The sequence below is a fragment of the Anolis carolinensis genome, chromosome 2 (assembly GCF_035594765.1).
Source record: "Anolis carolinensis isolate JA03-04 chromosome 2, rAnoCar3.1.pri, whole genome shotgun sequence".
Classification (NCBI taxonomy): domain Eukaryota; kingdom Metazoa; phylum Chordata; class Lepidosauria; order Squamata; family Dactyloidae; genus Anolis; species Anolis carolinensis.
This window is the reverse complement of record NC_085842.1, coordinates 106,383,780-106,406,194: the sequence shown is the minus strand read 5'-3', so window position 1 is coordinate 106,406,194 and position 22,415 is coordinate 106,383,780.

Genomic DNA, 22,415 nt, shown 5'->3' with positions numbered 1-22,415 from the left:
AAGATATGATTGCCTTTTTAATGTTTGAAACAATATCATATTGAAGAAGGAGCCAATTTGTTTTCTCTTGCTTCAAAGACAAGAACATGGGAGCAATGGATTCAAACTACAGAAAAATAGATTGCACCTAAACATTAGGAAGAACGTTCTGGTAATAAGAAGTAATTGATTGTGAATATGTTGTCTCAGAGTCTCCTTCTTTGGAGGTTTTTAAATATCTGTCCAGAATGCTTTGATTGTGTTTTCCTGCATAGCAAAATGGGGTTTGCCTGAATGGCTCTTGTGGTCTCTTCCAGTGCAATGTTTCTATGATGCTATGATTGCATAATTCCAGATCTTCATGTATTTGGTACATGTATGAAGGTAGAACCTACATAAGCTCAGCTGCATATCAGTAAGATCCTCAAAGTCATCAGAAGACCTGTGTATTCAGAAATCCTGATCACATAGAATATTCTGAAAGATAAAAAGTCAGACATCTAAACTTTTATATTTATTTTTATTTAACTGTACTGATTTTGCCTTATGCATAATTTTTACTTTGGAGCACCCAAGCCACCATAGTCATACGAACTAATCACAAAGGGCTAAATTTGGCAGCATTAACCGGTCACTATGGAGCCCATCAGCGCCGGTGGGGCTCCATGGGTAAAGGAGAGCAGAGCTTTGAGCATACTGCCACCCCAGCAACACAAGAAGTTTCCTGTGTTGCCATTGCCATAGGAAGCCATGGGAGGGAGACACCGTGATCAACACTTCCTCCCATGGGATCATACTTAAATGGCACTGGGCGATGCGGGGTATGGGGTGCTGGGTTCCCTAAGCCTCTGGACAACACAGATTGATTCTGGCAGCCGTGTGACAAGGTCATTGGAATCATAAAATCACAAAGTTGGAAGAGATCACAAGGACCACCCAAACCAACCCCATGCAATGCAGAAAAAGCAGAATGCCCCTGACAGATAGCCATCCAGCCTCTGTTTAAAATCCTCCAAAGAAGGAGCTTCTCCCGAACACCGAGGTAGAGAGTTCCACCACTGAACAGCTCTCACAGTCAGGAAGTTCATCCTAATGTTTATTTACTATATTTCTATCCTGTTCTCATGTTCTAATGTTCAGGTATAATCTCCCTTTTTTTGTAATTTGAACCCATTGCTCTGAGTCCTAGTCTCCAGGGCAGCAGAAAACAAGCCTGTTCCCTCTTCCTTATGACATCCTGGCAATCATGTCTCCTCTCAATCTTCTGTTCTGCAGGCGAAACACCCCCAGCTCTTTAAGCTGCTCTTATAGAGCATGGTTTCCTGACCTTTGATCATTTTAATCACCCTTCTCTGGACATATTCCAGTTTTTCAATATCTCTCTTGAGATGTGATGCCCAGAATTGGACACAGTATTCCAGATGAGGTCTGACCAAAGCAGAATAGAGGGACACCATTACTTCCCTCAATCTAGACACTATATTTCTGCTGATGCAGCCCCAAATGACACTGGCAAACAAAAGACTTCCATCACAAGTAGCTAAACATTTGTAGGAATAAAAATATTTATGCTTTGGTTGCTCTTTTTTAAAAAGGAAGGTCTGATTTCCTTTTTTGAGAATATTTCTAATTCTTACTGAGACTACTGTTATTTTTATTTGTATGTCATTTGGAGTTTTGCATCAAAGGCAAAATGCAGATATGTTAAACAAATACATGCTTTGCACTCTTCTCTCTCCCAAAGGTCACGGAAATCAATAGAAGTGTTGCATCTCCAGCATTTAAGCCTGCACTGCAAACCAGCCTGTTTTCTCAAAAGGAATAGTAAGTGCGGTCTTATCTTTGGCCACTAGATGCCACTGTAGATGACTGTCCTTTGACAAAGGCTGGCTGTGAAAGGAAAGGTTGAATAGATGCCAGTGAGACCATAATGAAACCTTACCTCAATCCCAATCCTTTTGGCACAAACAATGTTCCTTATTTCCAATGTGAAATAATCCCATCATAACCTTTGGAAAATATCTAAGGTCCTTTTTCCCCTTTCTTTTTTGGGGGATGGTGGGGGTCAGCATTTCACCTCCCTTTTCTTTACCAGCTTCACTTTATAGAAGTGTAAGGGAAAACTGGAAGGAAGGGGGGACTGTTATTTGATCAAGTGAATATGCACATATGTGCAGCTGATGAGGTCATATAATTGGACAAAAATTATAAACACATGCACACAGCAAAAATGCCCATTTGCACCCATGTGATAAACAACCTAATGGGAGTCGTGTAGCTTTTCAAACTGATTTTAGCTTGGAGTAAGGCAGGTATATGTGTCAGTAAAGGTGTAAAACCAGGAGTATAATCCCATGTAGATTCAGCCTGTGAAAGGAAAGGTTAAATCAATGTCATTATGAGGGCAAGTGAGACCAGCATCCCACTATAACGTTGTATAAATGCTGGAACAAATGAATATTTCAACAGAATATATTCCAGGCTATTCAACCCAAGGGATATAGGCAACAGAAACATTTCAAAAACCCAATCCATCCATCAACTTATTTGCATAGCAACTGGATTCTTGTGTTAACCTTCAGCAACCTGGCTTAACACTGGGAATGACTTTATAAATCAGGAAGTATCCCCACAATCAGCTAGAAGTAACTCATTAGTCTCCAGTAAGTTAATTCAGCCTTATCTACTAGGGGTGTGCAAAATGGCAGAAATACAATCCAATAACAATTGGGGGGTTTTATTTCCCCCCACCCTTGTCACAAGCAAGAAAGCACATCCTGGTCAAGCAGAATTTTCTCACTAAGAATTAAGTTGAAAAGCAAGCTCCAAGACTGAAACTTTACTGTTCTCAGTCCCGGGATCACCTGGTTTTGAATGCACTAGTGGTGTTAACTGGAAGAAAATTGAGGTTTCTGAAACTGGGTCCCCAGGTGTTTTGGCCTACAACTCCCAGAAATCACAGCCAGTTTACCAGTTGTTAAGATTTCTGGGAGTTGAAGGCCAAAACATCTGGGGACCCACAGGTTGAGAACTACTGATATGGATAGATATATAGATGGTGTGTATGTGTGTATGTTGTGTCATTCTCTGGATATTTTATTTATGTTTCTCATGTCACCCAGTTGTAATCTACCATTACTTCATATCTGCCAGAGATATCTGCCAGAAGATATAACTTCAATAAAGCTAACTGGACAAAGTTTACAGAGACCTTGGAAGCTGCTATTCCTGATATAGAACCTTCTATAGAAAATTATGACCTGTTCGTAGAAGCTGTGAAAAGATCCCCAAGGCTCTCAATCCCTAGAGGCTGTCGCACAAGCTACCTACCAGGCCTAAACGAAGAATCACTAAATCAGCTACAAGAATATCTCAGATTATTTCAAGAGAACCCATACAGTGATGGGACTATAGCAGCAGGCCAAAAACTATCTACAGCCTTAGCTAATGCTAAGAAAGACCGTTGGATAGAGCTGCTTGAGAACCTGGACATGTCCAAGAGTAGCCGAAAAGCCTGGCAATTGCTGAGACGCCTGGCTAGTGACCCTCTGGTCAACCCTGGACACGCGAACGTGACACCAAATCAGATAGCTCACCAGCTGATTCAGAATGGGAAAACCAACTGCAGCAGAATAAAGATGAAAATCAACAGGGTGCCAGAACTTGAAACCCACCAGTTGTCTTCTCCTCTAAATCTGAAAGAACTCAGAGAAGCCATCAAGCGATGTAAGACTGGTAAAGCACCTGGCCTAGATGACCTGATGATGGAGCAAATCAAACACTTGGGGCCCAAAGCTGAAAACTGGCTTTTGAAATTCTACAATCAATGCCTGGCACACAAACAGATTCCCAGAGCATGGAGGAAAACTAAGATCATTGCCATCTTAAAACCTGGTAAAGATGCCTCCAATGCCAGGAACTACCGACCAATCTCCCTCTTATGTCATCTATATAAAGTCTATGAGAGGATGCTATTAAATCGACTAGGACCTGTTATCGAACCCAAGCTTATTGCACAACAAGCAGGTTTCAGACCAGGGAAAAATTGTACAGGTCAAATTCTTCATCTGACTGAGCATATCGAGGAAGGCTATGAGAAAGGCTGCATTACGGGAACAGTCTTTGTGGACCTTACGGCAGCCTATGACACGGTGCAACATAGAAAAATGTTGCATAAAGTCTACCATATCACCCGGGACTTTGACTTTACAAAAACTGTCCAGACCCTCTTAGAAAACCGCAGCTTCTATGTGGAGTTTCAGGGCCAGAAAAGCAGATGGAGGAGGCAAAAGAATGGTTTACCCCAAGGCAGCGTTCTTGCACCGACCTTATTTAATATCTTCACGAACGATCAGCCACAACCACCACTCACAAAGAGCTTTATATATGCTGATGACCTTGGCCTTACAACACAAGCAAAGGATTTTGAAACAGTTGAAAAGCAACTCGCCAATGCCTTGAAAGATCTCTCCAGCTACTACAAAGAGAACCACCTGAAGCCGAACCCTTCCAAGACACAAGTGTGTGCTTTCCACCTACGTAACCGCGAAGCCAACAGGAAACTGAAAGTTACTTGGGAAGGCCAAGAGCTCGAACACTGTTTCCATCCTAAATACCTTGGTGTCACCTTAGACCGAACACTAACATATAGGAAACACTGCATGAACACCAAGCACAAAGTAGCTGCACGCAATAACATCCTGCGGAAACTGACTGGCAGCGTATGGGGAGCAGACCCACAAGTAATAAGAACCTCAGCCCTGGCCTTGTCTTTCTCAACTGCAGAGTATGCCTGTCCTGTTTGGCACAAGTCTGCCCATGCAAAGCAGGTGGACATAGCACTGAATGAAACATGCAGAATCATCACGGGATGCCTTAAACCTACACCTGTTGATAAACTCTACAAGTTAGCTGGCATTGCCCCTCCTGACGTGCGACGGGAAGTTGCTGCTAACGGTGAGAGAAAAAAGGTCGAACATTGTGAAAGCCACCCACTGCATGGCTATCACCCTCCTCCCACCAGACTCAAATCAAGGAAGGGCTTCATGAGAACCACCACTCCTCTTGATGTTCCTCCAGCAACAGCAAGGGTGTCCCTCTGGGCAGCTAAACCTGGCAATTCTAACTGGATGGCCCCCCAAGAGGGTCTTCCTCCAGGGGCAAACCAAGAATGGGCAATTTGGAAGTCCCTGAACAGACTCAGAAGTGGAGTGGGCAGATCAAAAGACAACTTGGCAAGGTGGCACTACCTGGAGGAATCCTCCACCTTGTGTGACTGTGGAGCTGAACAAACAACTCAGCACACGTATGCTTGCCCACAATGCCCTGCCTCATGTACGGAGGACGAGTTGTTTAAAGCTACAGACAATGCGGTTGCTGTTGCCCGCTTTTGGTCCAAAACTATTTAGTTGCTTGTGATTTCTTTTTTTTTCTTTTTTCTTTTTTTCCCATTATTTGAAATGTATTTGTTGTACAATGCTTTTAACACAAAATAAATAAATCTGCCAGAGGAGTTTCAGAAACCTCGATTGTCTTCCAGTTAACATCTATCTCTCAATAGGCTTTACTGGCCTGCTCCTTTCCCCCCATCATTGCTCCCCCCTCCCATTCTCTTCTTCCTGCCCCTGCTTCTCTCATCTCATCCTAATTAGGGGCAAAACAAAAAGCAGAGGTAACTAGATTCAAATTCAAAATTAGTGGAGAAGGGATTAGTTAGATGTATGCAATGATGTACTCAACAGTCATGACCTCTAGGATTAAAAAATGACCAAAACATCCACTGGAATAATGCTATTGCGCAGCTGTGGCGCAGCTGTTGAGCAGCTGCCTTAAATCACTCTGACCATGAGGTCATGAGTTCGAGGCCAGCCCGTGGCGGGGTGAGCACCCGTCAATTAAAAATAAAAAATAGCCCCTGCTCGTTGCTGACCTAGCAACCCGAAAGATAGTTGCATCTATCAAGTAGGAGATAAGGTACCACTTATAAAGTGGGGAGGCAAGATTAACTAATTTACGACCTGGAATGAGGAAGTGCCATCAGTGTGGATGATGAAGCAGCTGCTCCCCCCATGGCCAGAATCGAACATCCCCTCAGAAGAAGGTTAACTTGCCTCTGCGTGTGTCTCTCAGTCTCTGTTTGATGTGTTTATGGGCATTGAATGTTTGCCCTATGTGTGTAATAATGTGATCCGCCCTGAGTCCCCTTCGGGGTGAGAAGGGCGGAATATAAATACTGTAAATAAATAAATAATAAATATATGCTTGGTTATCCTTTCAAAACAAGTGAAATATACAGACCAACAAAAACAACAAGAATATTTGTTTTCTTTATTATTTGCCTCTCCTTACGGCTTGAGACAGGGCACAACATAGTTAAAATACATCCGCAAAAACATATATTAAAACATACAGGTATTAAAATACATTAAAAAAATTAAAAGACAATAAACATAGAATGTGATTTTAAAATTCAGTTACAACTGACTGGTTAGATAGGCCTGCCGGAAGAGATAGGTCTTATGTTGTATCTTTAATGCTCACAGTTCATTTAGCTGTCGGAGCTCTTTCAGCAGGTTGTTCCACAGTCTTGGGGTGGCCAATTAAAGGGTTGCCAGTCTGGCTCTGGCTGGTTGAAATAACTGCGCCCCAGAGGACCTCAGTGTTCAGGGTGGGTTTTACAAGAGAAGGTCATCTTGTAAGCAACCTTACAAGAGTAAGGTGTCTGAATATGGATGCAGTGGTACTAGGCTGAAATCCACTCTTTATATTTAACATCATACACCCTCTGAGCTGTTGAAATACCAAAACCTATTTTGTAATGTACTGTTTGTTTTATTCACTATCCGGGCCACCAGAGACCTGGTCCATCCAGAGGTCTAGAGTCAAGAAAAATGTGCATCCCTTGCTGCCACCTCCTCTATGCTGTATGAACAAGAGGAGGCAAACATTTCAACCATAAAATCCTCACAATATTTTGAAATTAGATTTCTTTATTCTAGAGATTCAATATATCAGTTGTTTTTAATCTCATATACCTTTGGGGGAAAACATAATCTACCTCTGATGAAAAGTAATAAAAGTTACTACTATCCCTTTTTAATTTGATAAAAGGTAGGTTACAAAAGAATGACTGCAACAGGATGTTGCCATTGATTTTCATATCCTAGCAGAAATGCTTCTAGTATCCCTTCTAACCAGTTGACATACTTCTCCACAACTTTGTATTTCTTCTTTCCTCCCCTTCCTCCAATTGAGGGTTAACATCCATGGAATCCTTACTTACTTACTTAGGTGATACCTCGTAGTTCGAGGACGATTGTCTTCTATCTCTGGTGTCTTGGGGGTGGGTCCATAGGTGGCTGAAGAGACCTATTCTGGATCTGCATGTTCTCCTGCAGTAAGGACATCGGTTTCCAGGTGGAAGGTGGTCCCGGTCAAGGTTGGCTTGACGGGCCTTCCTCTTGGCACGTTTCTCCCTTAAGCCCTCCATTCGAATTCAGTCTTCCTGGGCTGGTTTTTGGGATGCCGGGTTATCCCTGCCGAAGAGAGAAACAGGACAAACCTAATTAGAGCCAGCCAATCAGCACCCAGAAAATACTTTAAAGCCTGCAAAGGGGGGGGGGCTATGGAGAGGAAAGGATATATGTATACTATAAGCTGGTCTTAAAAGAGTCACTGAGGAAAAAGATGAAATGGGTTGGAGAAGTCAGAGAAAGGAGGAAAAGTCAAATATGATTTGGGAAACTGGGATTATGGAACCAGTCTAGGGATTTCATTTTAATAATAGTTCACATTTAATAATAAATATTTACTGCTTTTATTTTCTATAATTGTGATGTCTTACTTAGCTTTTCTCTCCTTTGCTCTTTTCCTGATTTGCTGCTCTTGGGTTGACTGTTCCATTTGCTCTTATTTTAGGAGTAGAGTTTATAACTCCCCCGTAGGTTTGGGTAAGATGGTTCAGCCCTTCTGTCTGAGAGCTCATCTCAGAGGCCTTTTTCCCTTCAATTTTCATTCCAGATCAAAACTTCTTAGAGTTAGGTCAGAGAATTGTCTGGATTTCTTTTGGCCTGGCAAACCAAACAGGCAACCTATATCATGTGCTTACCACATAGTTAGGGTGGAGCCTCCGGTGGCCTAGGGGATAAAAGCCTCGTGACTTGAAGGTTGGGTTGCTGACCTGAAGGCTGCCAGGTTCGAATCCCACCCGGGGAGAGTGCGGATGAGCTCCCTCTATCAGCTCCAGCTCCATGCGGGGACATGAGAGAAGCCTCTCACAAGGATGGTTGTGCCGTCGCGCCTGGGGCTGTAAACTCTTAGTGAAAGAGGCATGGACGTGACATCTTTCCCCAGGGGATTGCTTCTTGCCCTCCTTTAGGGAAACTGGAACTCCCAAGGACCAAAACACTGTAGTTAACTCAAAAACTGGGTTTATTCTTCAGAAAGGGGGTAAAAGAAAATATACATTACAGTCTTTGGTTGTTTAAGTCCATGAAGCTTGTCCAGATCCCTCTTTCTCTGGCTGTGACTGCCGGAGCAAACTCAGCCTCAGTCCAATGACCTATATCTGAAGACAAGAGTCTTCCTCTGTTGCCAAAGGACTGATGTGAAGGCGCTTGAGACTCCTCAACGTTGTTCAGGTTGGCCCTGAACATGAAGTGTGAGTCCCAAGGGTAAGAACCTCAGAATTGATGCTGAGAGGTAACTTTTGAAGGGCTTTCAGAGCCAAGCCTCTCTTTCACGTCCATCCGATAGAGTGGAATGAAAAGGAGGAAACACAGTCCTACTCCAGGAAGAGGTGGAGCCAAACAGTTTTGCTGAGTGAGCAATGTAACAGGTACAAACAACATTGATTGACAGTTATAAATAACCAATCCAACTACATTTACAGGGTAAGGGCAAAATCAGGCATGATACAACAATTCAAATCTTGAAACTTATAGTTCCAACATATAGATGGCGCCACTCGCGCCGTCACACTCCCGGCCTAGATTTCCGGACTTTCGGAAATCTAAACAAAATGGAGTTAAATACCTTTAACTCTAATAACTTTAAGACTGTACGTCTTGTGAAAATAACTCAACCATGTCGCTAATAGGCCTGTCAAATTAAAAAAAACCTTTTCGTTAGAGATGACCTTAACCTGGGCCTTGCGCACTCTATTGTCAGAGCTAGGATATAATTTTGACACAATACCCTTAGCCCATTGGTATCTAGGAGCATCTTTGATTAAGTAACACCAAATCCCCAACCTTTACGTTGGCACCTAACAATCCAAAACCCATAGTTTCTTAGGGCAGACTCAGTAAATGACCTTCCTTGGTGTTTGACCTTTGAGTGGAAATGCTGTGTCAACAGCAGAGCTATGTGGCTATGGTGTGGCAGAATAACAGAATTTTTAACACAGGATCTAATCTTTGCTCTTTTTAGTCTACCTCCAACCCTAAGGAGACCCTCATTGTCCAGGAAGGGGTTCAAGTCCTTTAAACAACTATTTTTGGGCAAGGATGCTTTTCTTTCTAGACAAGCTATTTCTTCTAAAAAACACTGTCTTTGAGTGGATCTCAGGATGACTGTTGAGGCTTTTGAAAGATCTTGGGGCTGAATTGCACCACTGTTTTTTGTAGTGATGTAATGTATGAGCCTGGCAATGGCTGCCTGAAGTCTAGTCCATTTTGAAAATCTTTCAAACTTGGCTGGATTTAAACCTTGCCTTGATAAGTCTTGGCCATCGATGGTAGATTTGCAGGACTGAATTTCTGGCAACTCAGTGTCTTTGAGCACGGAAATGCTTTCTGAAAAGGAAGGATTTTGAAGACATTTGGGTCCAGTGATCCAGGATGACTTGGACAACTTTGCGGCTGATGTTCCTCGGGATGTCACATCTGCCGGATTTTCTGAAGTGGATATGTAATGCCACTGCTCTTCTCCCTCCGCACACACGCTGGCTGGTTCAGCATAGTTGCTTCTGAAGAGGTCTTCCACAAACTGGGTGATCTGGGTCTTTACCTTCGGATCCTTTAGCATCCTTCTTCTTAAGGACAGGAGACGATGAAGGGCAACATCTCTGTTATTGGGTAGAGATGGTCTTTCCGGCTTGAAAGGTAAAGGTGCTATCCAATTACCTTCAGGGTCTTGAGTGACTTGGTTGTTCATCATCTCAAGAAACTTCTGATCATTTTTAGAGAAGGCTGTTTGCTCATCTCTCTCTGTGACTTCAAAGATGGGAGAGTAATCGGGCATTACTCCCTGGCAGCAAACTGAGATGTGGCTGGCACATCCTTGCATTAGTGAAGGCCTTTTAGTGACAGGCTGGAACATCTTGTTCAGGCAGACTGGGCCTAACACCGTCCATCCTAAAGGCAACTGCTGGGCCATAGGTGATCCCTTAGGACCTTCAATCTGGTTGCTAACACGGAACAGTGTGGGACAATCTGCACCGATAAGCATGACGATGTCTGTTTCCAAGTCCAAAGCTGGAATTAGATCTTGAATACCTTTGAGATGAGGATGGGCTTGTACCACCTCCTTCGTGGCTATCTGTTCTTTGTTCCTGGGAATCAGGCTGCATTCTATAAGGTCAGGAAGATCGTACCTGACCTTTTGTCCGACAGGCGAGATTTTGAACTTTGTTGCAACTCTGCCATTCATCTTATTCTTTCCAGAACAAGTGGATATGGTGTAATCTATTGTCTCGGTATGAAGGTCGAACATGTCGAAGAACTCTGGGGTTGCAAGAGATGCGTCACTTTGGGCATCCAAGGCGACGTAGACCCTTTTCTTATTCCACGGCTGCTTGTCTGGATACACCTCTGCCAGGCAGATTGGGTGGCAAATCCTGGGCTTGTGGCTATTTTGACAAAGCTTGGTGCAGGCAACCGCAGGAGCCTTGAGGGCTACCTGAGGTTCTGTAGGCCTTTGGTCTTCTTTGGTTTCTTCTTTGGTAGGAGAATTTGACTTTGCTTTGAATTGAGGGGAATCGAAGTTGTGCATTGCAGAACAATGCTTGATGCTGTTGCAGTGTTGGCATTTAACCTTTTCTTTACAGTCTTTGGAGAAGTGAATAGTGGCGCCGCAGCATCTAAAGCACACCTTGGCCTTTTGAACTATTTGGAGTCGTTCTTCGTAAGGCTTCTTTGCGAACTCTCTGCATTCAGCTAGGCTGTGTGGCCTTTGATGAATGGGACAGGATATGGTGTTGTTGCTGACTGGTTGAGCAGAAGTTGCAGGAGTTGCGTCTGTCATCTTGACACTCAGGTTCCTTCTAAGATCTTTGCCCTGGGCTTTGTCTTCTTTGGAGGTCTTTTCAGGCTTTAAGTCTTGGTACAAAGCGATAAGACCTGTCTGAGGGTCATTCCTCTCACGGGCTGCTCTAGTGACGAAATCCACCAAAAAGGTGAAGGGCGGGTATACATTTGCATTCTCCTCTTTGTACTTGAACACCTGTTTCCCCCAAGCTTCTCGAAGAGGAAAGGGAAGTTTGCAGAGAATGGCACTCTGTGACGTGTACTGGTCCAGACATGCTAAACCTGGGAGCTCTGGATTTCCTTTGGCTGAAGCTAGCTCTAGTAAAAGATCACTAAAGTCCCAAAGCTGTTTGCAATCTTTCATCTTCAGTGATGGGAACCTGTTGAGTCGATCCATGAGGGATGCTTCTATCTCAGTGCTCGCACCGAAGCGCTGGTCCAAGCGAGACCACGCTGTGGACAAAGCTCTTTGGGGGTCTGCTACATGAGCAGCATAAAGTCTTTTTACTTGCTCAGCTGAGCTGGGTCCAAGCCACGCCATAAGAAGGGACAGTTCTTCATCCGCTTCTAGCTTGAAATCTCGAATGGCCCTCATGAAGGTGATTTTCCACAGAAGGTAGTCATCCGGTCGGTCAGTGAATTTCTGGACACCTTTGTCTCTGATGTCTCTTCTTGGATTTCTCAAGAGGGAACCCAATTGAGACTCCAGTGTGTAAGGGTACATCTGAGGAGTGTGATGTGGCGTGACAAACTCAATGTTCTTCGGTTGAACACATCTTTTCGCGATGGTAGGCGATGCTGGGTTCAGCAGATTGCTGGCAGGCAGCACCTCTGAAGCCTTCATCTTCAGCGATGGGAGAATTGACTTGGTATGCAGGGATGAATGTGGTGGTTCACTCCCGGCCATGCCTTGCCAATGTGAATGGACATCTGGATGTTGTTGAAAGACGTCATCCTTTTGTTCCCAAGTAGACAAGTGGTATCTCTGAGGCCTAAGTACAGGGATGGACTCTGACAGAGATGATGGCACTCTCCCGGCCGTGCTTTGCTGTACTTCTGAGGAATGGGCTGGCCTTGAAGTTGCGAACACTGGAACAGGTGAGCGATCTTCAAGGTGGCAAAAGGAGATATGACTCTGCACTACAGGTGATTCCAGTTGCAGATGTGCTGAAACCTTTGCTGTAGGCTCTTGTGTTGGCAGGAAACTAAGGTTTTCTTGGGTTAGTTCCTGTGATAGGGCTTTGGCTAGAACGTTAGCTCTGACTATCTTTTGTGCTGTGTCTCTTTTTACTTGAAGCAGATCTAGATCCCGTTGCAGCTCATCTTGCTTGGCTTCAGCCATTGCAAGCTCTATTTCTCTCTGGGCCCTGGCCTGTGCTAGGTCAGCTTCTTGTTGGGCCCTAGCCTGTGCTAGGTCAGCTTCTTGTTGGGCCCTAGCCTGCGCTAGATCAGCTTCTTGTTGGGCCCTAGCCTGCGCTAGATCAGCTTCTTGTTGGGCCCTAGCCTGCGCTAGATCAGCTTCTTGCTGGGCCCTAGCCTGAGCTAGAAGCAGTTTCTGCTTGGCTTTAGCCTGTTGAAGGAGGAGTTCCTCTTCATTGAAGGCAAAGTCTTGCCTAGCCATTTCTGCAGACGCCTCTGCTTCTAAAACCTCTTTTCTAATTTTCAAACGGACAGCCTCTCTGTTGTAGTGGGCTGCTTTGGAAGAAGTACTGATGAATGAGTGTGTGGATTGGGAGGAACTGCTATGCCTAGATGAATGCTTGGATTTAAGGCTAGCATTAGATGGAATCTTGAGCAGACTGGATCTAAGGCTTACACATGGGGAGCCTTGAACCCTTTCTTCTGCACCTTCTACAAGGGGGGATTTGACCCTTGTCTGCAAAATCTCATTGCTATGACTTGACATTCTGTGAAATTCAAAAGGAAACTTATCCCAAGTTTCAAACAGTACAAAAATGCAATACTATATAACTATACAATTAAAGGCACACAAAAGGGCAATGCAATATTTTAAACAAGACAATTAAAACAGCTGCTTAACTGAGAAGTTAAGCCTGGGCTTTCATAAACTTGCAGCAGGCTTTGAAGAAATGGCAGGAACAGCAGAAGGTTGGAAATTATTGCTTTGCAAACTGGTTTCTGGAAGAGGCTTGGTCTGCAAAGGCTGACTTCTGGAGAAATGTATCTACTTTGCAGAAACCTGGATTTTGCTGCAGTTGCAAGAGCTGAATGTAGCGATTTGCTGGCTTGAGAAACAGAAAAGGCGGGAAACTTAGCAAATGTTTCAATTTGCAAAGGCTAGGCTTCTAGCAAATGTATCCACTTTGCAGAAGGCTTCAACTTGCTGCAGCTACAAGAGCTGAATGTAGCAATTTGCTGGTGGCTTGAGATGCAAAAAGAGCGGGAAAGCTTGCAAATGACTCAATTTTGTGAAGGCTGGGCTTCCCTCTGGAGGCAAAGGCAGGCTTCTTTTGACTTCTTTATCTTTAGGAGACCATGGGCTTGGCAAATTTAAGGCCCTTTCACTCCTTCTTTTCCCTTCTTAGCACTTCTGGAAGGCTTCTTTCAGCAGTTCTGGAAAAGAAGGCTCCTCTCTCAGTACTTCTGGAAAAGAAGGCTTCTCTCAGCACTGTGCCGTCGCGCCTGGGGCTGTAAACTCTTAGTGAAAGAGGCATGGACGTGACATCTTTCCCCAGGGGATTGCTTCTTGCCCTCCTTTAGGGAAACTGGAACTCCCAAGGACCAAAACACTGTAGTTAACTCAAAAACTGGGTTTATTCTTCAGAAAGGGGGTAAAAGAAAATATACATTACAGTCTTTGGTTGTTTAAGTCCATGAAGCTTGTCCAGATCCCTCTTTCTCTGGCTGTGACTGCCGGAGCAAACTCAGCCTCAGTCCAATGACCTATATCTGAAGACAAGAGTCTTCCTCTGTTGCCAAAGGACTGATGTGAAGGCGCTTGAGACTCCTCAACGTTGTTCAGGTTGGCCCTGAACATGAAGTGTGAGTCCCAAGGGTAAGAACCTCAGAATTGATGCTGAGAGGTAACTTTTGAAGGGCTTTCAGAGCCAAGCCTCTCTTTCACGTCCATCCGATAGAGTGGAATGAAAAGGAGGAAACACAGTCCTACTCCAGGAAGAGGTGGAGCCAAACAGTTTTGCTGAGTGAGCAATGTAACAGGTACAAACAACATTGATTGACAGATATAAATAACCAATCCAACTACATTTACAGGGTAAGGGCAAAATCAGGCATGATACAACAATTCAAATCTTGAAACTTATAGTTCCAACATATAGATGGCGCCACTCGCGCCGTCACAATGGTAAAACATCAAAACATCCAGGCATCCCCTGGGCAACGTCCTTGCAGACAGCCAATTATCTCACTCCAGAAGCAACTCCGGTTGCTCCAGACACGAAAAAAACCCCACATAGTTATTATAGCCTACAGTATTTACCATCATAGCTTTGTGTACTTACCAATAGCATAGATAGTATATATCATAACTTGTATTTACCACCATAGCTAGTGCTTACCTCACCTCATAGCCTTTATAGCTTTTAGTTCTGTGCTTACCTCACCTAGTAGCCCTTAGAGCCATTTTAGTTGAACCTATGCCTTACCTCAAAATCCTTTTATCCTTAAAGATATCAGCCAATATAGATCAGAGTATTTTCCTAATGGTAACCAGAGCCTAAAGTATTTTTTGCAACTTTAAAGTTTAGTGCTTTGCCATTTATATTCTGTATTATATTGATTTACTAGTGATATATCTCAGTGATTTTACCTCATATTATTTCAAAGAGTTTATTTCCAGTGTGTTTAAGCTCAATCTTCAAGCTTTGTTTCTGTTATATTATATTTTGGCTTATTATTCAAGAATCCTGCCTGAAGTTATCATTGCCTGTGTTCAATAAACATATTTTTGGTTATCTTTAACCAGTTTCAAGAGTGTTTACTTTAAGGTTTTGAGGTACCCCACGTAGAGAGCATTGCAGTAGTCCAAACGGGATGTAACCAGAGCGTGGATCACCGTGGCCAAGTCAGACTTCTCAAAGTATGGGTGCAGCTGGCGCACAAGTCTTAGTTGTGCGAATGCTCCCCTGGCTACCGCCGAGACCTGGGGTTCCAGACTCAGTGATGAGTCCATAGCCTTCTTTTTCCCTCAGTGTGCCGTCACAATAATGGCGTTTGACTGTTTATATTTAAGAACTGAAAGGGAAGACTGTCAATACTTTAACAAAGAAACCACTGATCAACACATCCACATGTCCAGTATAGAAGCCTTCATGACACTCAAATACTAGATCCAGGGAAGGATCTTAAGACACAATAGCAAGGTGACTAATAGAGCCCCAGGGTTGGAACCTGTAGATTCCTTTTAAAAAAACAAGCAATTAAGATTTTTCTTCCCATCTGAAATCTCCCCCATTGTCCCTATTTTGGCTACAGTCTCATGGGCACTAGTCATCTGAAATCACTCTTGTTGGGAGTGATATGTGACATGGATAATATTAGGAACAATACACCTGGGCAGAGATGGAAAAAGAAATCCAACCTTTGGTGAATGACAAAAGAGGTTATATGGATAGATGCTAATGTGAAAGTTTTGAATAATTCATGCATAGTTCAAGGTAAGAGGAATTTAACTTAATAATATCTCTCTTGTCCAAAGCAATGTTGGCCTGCAGAACAAGATTTCAACACAATATCAAAATGTTAACTTGACACTAGAGAGTGAGGGCCATCCTGGGGATGTTCAGACCATGTTATTATCTCAGAAGCATAGCAAACCTTCATATGCTGAAAAGCAACCTCTGCAGAGAACTTTTCCTAGAACTTGGGAGATCTGCTTGCAAATGGCAGCTCCCGCAATCCCACATCTCTATGCACATTCTATGTACATTAGCCTCCTTGCTTTCAGACCTGGTCCTTGAACATGGAAAGTTGCAACAATGAAACAAGACACAAGAGTACTGAAGGAACTAGCGGAAGTTATTTCAGAACCACTGGCAATTATCTTCGAGAGTTCTTGGAGAACGGGAGAAGTCCCAGCAGATTGGAGGAGGGCGAATGTGGTCCCTATCTTCAAGAAGGGAAAAAAGAACGACCCAAACAATTACCGTCCGGTCAGCCTCACATCAATACCAGGCAAAATTCTGGAAAAGATCATTAAGGAAGTGGTCTGCGAACACTTAGAAACAAATGCGGTCATTGCTAATAGTCAACACGGATTTACCAAAAACAAGTCATGCCAGACTAATCTGATCTCTTTTTTCGATAGAGTTACGAGGTGGGTCGATACAGGGAATGCTGTGGATGTAGCGTACCTGGATTTCAGTAAGGCCTTCGACAAAGTCCCCCACGACCTTCTGGCAAACAAACTAGTAAAATGTGGGCTAGACAAAACTACGGTTAGGTGGATCTGTAATTGGCTAAGCGAACGAACCCAAAGGGTGCTCACCAATGCGTCGTCTTCACCATGGAAAGAAGTGACAAGTGGAGTGCCGCAGGGCTCGGTCCTGGGCCCGGTTCTGTTCAACATCTTTATTAACGACTTAGACGAAGGGTTAGAAGGCACGATCATCAAGTTTGCAGACGACACAAAACTGGGAGGGATAGCTAACACTCCAGAAGACAGGAGCAGAATTCAAAACGATCTTGACAGACTAGAGAGATGGGCCAAAACTAACAAAATGAAGTTCAACAGGGACAAATGCAAGATACTTCACTTCGGCAGAAAAAATGGAAATCAAAGATACAGAATGGGGGACGCCTGGCTTGACAGCAGTGTGTGCGAAAAAGACCTTGGAGTCCTCGTGGACAACAAGTTAAACATGAGTCAACAATGTGATGCGGCTGCTAAAAAAGCCAATGGGATTCTGGCCTGCATCAATAGGGGAATAGCGTCTAGATCCAGGGAAGTTATGCTCCCCCTCTATTCTGCCTTGGTCAGACCACACCTGGAATACTGTGTCCAATTTTGGGCACCACAGTTGAAGGGAGATGTTGACAAGCTGGAAAGCGTCCAGAGGAGGGCGACTAAAATGATTAAGGGTCTGGAGAACAAGCCCTATGAGGAGCGGCTTAAAGAGCTGGGCATGTTTAGCCTGCAGGAGAGAAGGCTGAGAGGAGACATGATAGCCATGTACAAATACGTGAAGGGAAGTCATAGGGAAGAGGGAGCAAGCTTGTTTTCTGCTGCCCTGCAGACTAGGACACGGAACAATGGCTTCAAACTACAGGAAAGGAGATTCCACCTGAACATCAGGAAGAACTTCCTCACTGTGAGAGCTGTTCGACAGTGGAACTCTCTCCCCGGGGCCGTGGTGGAGGCTCTTTCCTTGGAGGCTTTTAAGCAGAGGCTGGATGGCCATCTGTCGGGGGTGCTTTGAATGCGATTTCCTGCTTCTTAGCAGGGGGTTGGACTAGATGGCCCATGTGGTGTCTTCCAACTCTACTATTCTATGATTCTATGATTCTATGATCCCAGCATCCCCTCCCCATGTTTTGCTCTCATGTGAGCAATCTGCAGAAGACATGGGACCTCTTCACACAGGGCAAATAGCCCTGTTTGTTGCTTTTGCCCAGGGCTTGGCCGGGGCCTGCAGAGATCCATCAGATGATGCATGGCAGGTCCCACCAACATTCCTCAAAGTGCAGGGGAAGCGTAAGAAGGCACTTCTTCCTCCACCATGGAGAGGGAAGTATTTTTCAGGTAGCTCCAATGGACATACCAACACTTTCCTTCCCTTTTCCCAATATGATGGGGGAAAGGACAGTGGGGCAACGCACATTGCCACCCTTTCTTCCATCTGATGGGGACAGGGCACCAACGCACCCTGTCAATGAGGTTGTTTATAGCTCTTGAAATTCTTTAAGTAATGATATCAGAGGCAGAGGTTTAGAGCAAATGTGGAAAATTTTTGCTTACAATAACTGGCCAAAATAGATGATCCCTAGTTACTCAAGGCAAAAGGCTCTGGAAAATCTAAATGTGTTAGATTTTCTTTTTGCTATTTCACTGATAAAACCTGTTTAAAAACATAAACCATATTTTGATAATTTAATTAGATTTTAAACTTTGCTACATGGTGATTTTTTTTAGCTATGTTTATTTTAACTGTTGCAAGCCAACTTCACTCCTGAACAAGAAAAAGGGTAAGCTTATAAGCAATGGAGAAAGAGATGGATCATGCCTGTGTCACTGTCACTACCAATCCTAGCAGGCCACAAAGCTCCGTCTGAGCTCCTGGCTGTTGCAGGCACCTCTGCTGATGTCAGAGCAGGGTACTGGTGCCAACTTCTTTGCTATTTGTGTGGGCGCTGATTCTGATATTTGCAGAGGTGTCCACAACAGCCAGGATGTTAGACAGACCTCTGGAGCAGACTGAGTGGTATCAGCAGAGGCACAGACCAGCACCTTTCCTTGTATCAGGGAAAGGGTTGTGGTACTAGTGTCCTGTCTGGACATTGGATCTGTCTAAACTGGACCCATTTCCACTATCCCGACTGCTTTGAAGCTCCAGGGCACTCTGGAGTTTCCAGTATACTCTGGATATCCTCCGACTTTGCTAAAAGTGGAATAAAGTAATGTGTTGTCAAAGGCTTTCATGGCCAGGATCACAGGGTTTTTGTGTGTTTTCCGGGCTGTATGGCCATGTTCCAGAAGTATTCACTCCTGATGTTTCACCCATATCTATGGCAGGCATCTTCACAACCCAGAGGTTGTGAGGATGCCTGCCATAGATGTGGGCAAAACGTGAGGAGAGAATACTTCTGGAATATGGCCATACAGCTTGGAAAACACACAACAACCCTGGAAGAAAGTTTAAACCCAAAAAAAAATCACTCCACAATACTCACTGAAATATACTGTGTGTCATGAAGACAGCTAGCAGTCTATTTGGGTGAGTTCAGGATTTTGGGTCATGTAGACAACATTTGAGTCTCTTTCAGATGGGAGATGAATTGGTTTCAAGACTTCTTGAGTGATTTCTCATTGTGATCTGTAGGGCTCTTTATCTTATCTTGTTGACCAAGAGGCCAGTCTTGGACACTACACACAAACATTAGCTACCAGACGTCATCATCTAGTACTTCAGCACAGATATGTCAATTTACAGAGAATGTAGAGCTGCCTGCTATTGACCTCTATTTCATACAGTTTCAGTTCGAAAGACATTTCACCTAAGTGTGCCCTTTCTGTACGATGGGTGTAACTGAAGTCAGTGGTGTGCTGCTGTCATTTCAGTCAATAAACAAGATGTTTGGGCAGACTGACCTGCAACACTTTAGAGGCAAACAAGTGTATCTAGAGAAGCACAAGGGCAGGGAAAGTTTACAGACAATAACAACAAAGACTGGCATGTGATGACTGAATCTGTCTGTACTGGTGCACATGGATGTATGGAACTGCCTTGTATTGAATCAGGCTGCAAGTCCACTTAACTAAACAATGTCTCCTTTTGACCAGCAGAGATTACTCAGAGCCTTTGATTACAGTATTTCCATAGCATGGTATTTGAAATCACTTTAATTCAAAAGTTCAGTTAGAGATTGAACTAGAACACTGATGTGCAAAAAAGCCCTTCCTTATTCATCTTCCCTTTCTTTCAGATTGCTACTCTTGTCAGTTCAGACTAATTCAAAACTAGATGAGCATGTCCATTTTGCACCAGCATTGGGTAGTAGTTTGAGCACTTGACTATGATTGTGGAGACCAAGGTTCAACTTTCAGTTCATCTGTAGAGACCTGCTAAGTGATGTGGGACACCCTTTCAGCTTCAGGGGAACACAAAGGCAAATCTTTCCAAGAACCTTCATCTTTGGGTTTTCATATATCATAGTTTATTTGAACACACAACAACAATGTCCATTTTCAGACTGGTTCAAATCTAGATAGATATGTCAATTTTCAACCTGATTGATTTGTTTATGTTTTATGGGGCAATGAGGACAATTCTAGTTGGTTTTCCTCAAGTTCTACAAGTAATTTATCTATAGCTCCTTGCTGGCACTCTTGGATTCACACAGCAAGGACAGCAGTGACATATTAACTGGCCCCATCTCCACTGTCACATTTACATCCCCATGCCCTTTTCGGGCATCAGAGAAGTAAGTCACAAAAGCAGAAGAGCCATGATGGACCAATCCAGCATTGTGTTCTCACAGTGACCAAGAAGCTGCCTATGGGAAACTCTCAAGAAAGACATGAACACAACAGCTTCCTCCCACTAATGCTTCTCAACCCCTGGTAGGCAAAGGCATATTGTTTATAGTACTGAAGGGAATATATTTCCACCAGGATTTAGAGACTGGACATGTAGTGTTGATTCATCACTGGGAACCTTCAAACTGTGAAGGGCACCAGGGCCAGATGACAGAAACAGAACAAGGGAAACCAAGTATTATATCCTTGTGCAATTCTAATCGTGTGACAATTTTAAAGCTTTTTTGTGCATGTTATACAATAAATTCCTTTTTTCAAAAAAACCAACCAAATATAAGAGTATATTGCTAAATGGTTAGAAAATTATAAATGAAGACAGAGAAAGTCCTTTTGGTATATGAGAGTCACAGGTGTATAAGAAGGATGCCATTTTAAACATGAGCTGAATGAGAAACTGTGTGATCTCCTATTTTAGATCCAAAGTATTCCTTGCCCTGCTTCAATCTGTCATAAAGGGGGAAACACAAATTATATTCATCACAATATTGACCAAACACTTATTTATTACGATATCTACTGGTAGCTGAAAGTGCCCCTTCCCAAAAAAAGAAAGAAACGCTTTTCCAGAGTGCAGTATCGTGCTATACTCTAAATTATAAAATTCCATTTTATGCAATACTGCAGGAAAAAAGTGGACAATGAAAAATTATCTGACTGGGAGCTTAGCAATAGAAAGCCATAAATCTTCCTGGCAGTTATACAGTTTTATTGTGAGGTGATGCTTATGGGAGCTGCTGTTAAGTAACAGATGCATACGTTTGGCATGGCAGGTTTGAGAATCTTGCATCTGTAGGTGTGCCATGATTCCACAGCATTACAATCTTGAGTTTAGAGTCTCTTGTGTGGAAAAAAGACACTGATTTAAACAACAGCCATTCCAATGTCAATCTAGGACTCAACCAAGGATTTAAAAGATATGTCCCATGTGCTCAAAAAAGAAGCAGCCAAAGACAGCAAGGACACAGAGAAATATCATTCTGTTAATTAAAGCATGTGTTGCAAGCCAGTGAGAAAAGTATAAGAAATGAATTCACAGAACTTCACTGCACAGAAATATAATGGGTGATTTTTTTTTTCTTTCTCTCTCTAGAAATTTTATGAAGCAGGAAATGAGAACACATTCTGAGATCCTTTAAACTCCATTAGGCTACACAATTAAAATTTTTATGTAAAAAGAAATAAACCTGTTTTCTCTCTACCTTGGTTATGCTGCAGTTTTGCTTGCTTAAATCCAACACTGCCCAAAACAAAAAACAAAAAAATAATTAGCTATACAGGATTTTAATGAATATACACGTGTACCTACAAACAAATGCATTACAATAAATTTAAGGAGAAACTCTCAAGGGTGTGCTATTAAAAGTGATTGCTTTTCAGTAACCCATGAATTAGGAGCAGAGGGTTCCAAGGGGACCTAGACCTAGATTCTATATATGGAAATACACTGTCATGAATAGATTCATTTCCTGGCTCTGGACCAGTACATATAAAAGAGTTCTATAAGATGAAAAAGCCCATATACAGGAAACAGGGTTATGATGTTTTAAGGACCAGAAGCTGGCTAGAGGAATGAGAGATTTCTTTGCAGCTAACTTCATGCCAAAGTAACTTCAAACTGTCCTGAACAATAATGGATAGCTTTTTGGTAACTGCCCATAACGTGTCTTCAAACTCATGTTTAAAATTCTTCCCAATACTAAGGGAGTGTCACTACATTATAAATTCTAAAATTACAAGGATTATTCTTTCAATGTTTCTTCTGTTTCGATACTGAAAATCAACTGCAATAATTATATGCAGAGGTTAGATTGCTTCTTTTCCTCTTTTCCAATCTATCTATCATAAGAACATAACGACACTAGCTGACCCTGGATCATATCAAGATGGCAGCTGATTTTGGACTGGGTGGAGCAGTGCCGGGGACTGCCTAGGAAATACTGCCCCGCATCCAGTTC